We start from the raw sequence: 2,245 nt of genomic DNA, 5'->3' as shown, positions 1-2,245 counted from the left end.
CTATATTCTTAAATTATTGGAGAAAATTTACTATAGCTAGTGTATCATTTATTTATACACGCACTTGTTTATTAGTCTTTGAAGTTAGAAAGGCACACTATAAATACTTGGAAATTCATCTCTGCTGCTTTAATGAAAAACATACTCTACTTCATAAACAGATCATTTTTCTATGTAGACAAAAATCAAAATCATATCTAAACACAGAAAAATTATCAAAATTTTAACTCTCTTAGCAAAATGACCCCACATTATTAAGAGATTTTTCTTTATTACCCAATGGCCCCATTAGTGTTTGCCCCTCACTGAATTGACCCAATCTTTTAATTAAAGTTATATTTTCTGTTATTAGTTCTGTACTCTTTCCTACTTTGCTCTCAGGCTTTCAGCTGCCATTTCCTGTGTAGCAAAATTTAGCAGTCCTCATTTCATAATATCTTAATGTTCTACTCTCAATTTGCTAACAGCTGAGAATACAGAATGACTAGCAATATTAAGCAACTATTTAATATTTTTTCACAGGTTACAGTGTTGTGTGTGCTCACACATCAGGGGTAAGGCATATATTTCAGGCCTTCTCAGATGCCCCTTTACTTACATCCATGTGTCCATGTTCTGAATAATTGATGTGCCTAAATAATCTCCTACTATAGTGATTCAGTGCCCAATGCAAACATGTAAGATTACAATTCACATAAAATTTTCAATATTCTACATCATTTTATCTATATTATGCCATGTGAGCTTACTGTAATATTTTCCCAGTTGTTGGAGTAATTGAATGAATAATGCCATACTGGTTTGTTTTAATTTTAAGATGCATAGATTGCTCATGGAAATAGATTTCTATGTATGACTCTCAGGAAAGCATTTTTCACATCTTTGTTCCTTAGTCTATAGATCAGAGGATTCATCAGTGGAATGACAATGGTATAGAACACAGATGGCACCTGTGGCTGGGTCAAGGAGGATGTGTTATCAGGCTGTAGATATGTGAAAATCAGGGACCCACAGAGGAATGGTTACCCTCAGGAGGTGGGACACACAGTGGAGAAGGCTTTCTGCCTGCCAGCTACAGACTTGAGCCTCAGGATGGCTGAGATGATGGCAGTGTAAGTGACTGTGGTGATGAGAAGAAAACTCATTTGGGTGAACCCAGCTAAGACAAAGATTACCATCTCAGTGCTGATTGAATCTATGCAGGACAGGGCCAAAAGAGCTGAGATGTCACAGAAAAAAATGATTGAAACTAGAATTGCAGAACACTGGACTACTTATCACGCAGAGGGATATCAGAGAATTTGTGAAGCCTATCACATTTGGCAGTACTCTCAGCCAGTTGCACACTTTCTGGTACATAACTACTGAATAGAGTAAGGGATTGCAGGTCATTAATCCCAGAGAAAAAGCACTCATTACACACCAAACTACAAAAAAGTACATTTGGACAAAGAAGCCAACAAAAGACATGGTTTTCTGGTTGGATTGGAAGCTGATCAGTGTCTTGGGTATCACAGTAAAGGAATAAAATATGTCAATGAATGCTAAATTGCTAAGGAAAAAGCACACAGGTGTATGAAGCAGAGAGTCAGTTCTGACTAGTATGATTAGTCCAGATTTCCCCAAAACAGTGAATAGATAAATGGAGAGGAACAGCACAAAAAGGTTGACTTGTAGTTCAGGGTGATCTGCAAATCCAGAGAGGATGAAGAGAGTTACCTCAGATCCAGCCATTTATTTCAACTCAGGTCTTTGACTTACCTGTTGAATAACAATAACAAAAATCCAAAGAAGGATTCAAGCCTGAAGACTTACTAATCACAGCACACTTAAACTCAAATATTGAGAGAGTAACAGTGAGCAATTATTTAATGGTCTAAATTTTGCTGATAATTTGTATATGGTTTTCATTTTTTTACATAATTGACATACAATAATAAAAATTTCCAAGTTCACAATTGTGAAATTGGTGGCACTTCTAAAAAAATATGTATCTGAAATGATTTGAAGAGATTCCTACTCAGGCATAGCATCCTTTACCCCATCTATTATTGGGTCTAAAATAATTCACTTCTGATACTCTTAGAAAATATAAATCTTATTTGGGAATGGAACTGCTATAGTTTGTGAGTTTAATGATATCACTGTGTGGCAGTTTTATTTTCTTAACAACTAACTGCTATTTTCAGTGTTATTTTGGAAGCTAAATAATACTTTAGTGGACACAGGTTCCTAAGATTCAATA

The 2,245-nt window shown here is 35.5% G+C and overlaps 1 pseudogene; it reads right to left on the bottom strand.

The window, feature by feature from the left end:
* Positions 1-830: 830 nt before the first annotated feature.
* On the bottom strand, positions 831-1,734 carry LOC119535712 (annotated as a pseudogene).
* Between the last annotated feature and the right edge of the window lie 511 nt (positions 1,735-2,245).

The sequence above is a fragment of the Choloepus didactylus genome, chromosome 6 (genome assembly GCF_015220235.1).
Source record: "Choloepus didactylus isolate mChoDid1 chromosome 6, mChoDid1.pri, whole genome shotgun sequence".
Lineage (NCBI taxonomy): Eukaryota > Metazoa > Chordata > Mammalia > Pilosa > Megalonychidae > Choloepus > Choloepus didactylus.
The sequence above is the reverse complement of the archived record's forward strand: the minus strand, read 5'-3'. Positions and strand labels throughout refer to the sequence as shown.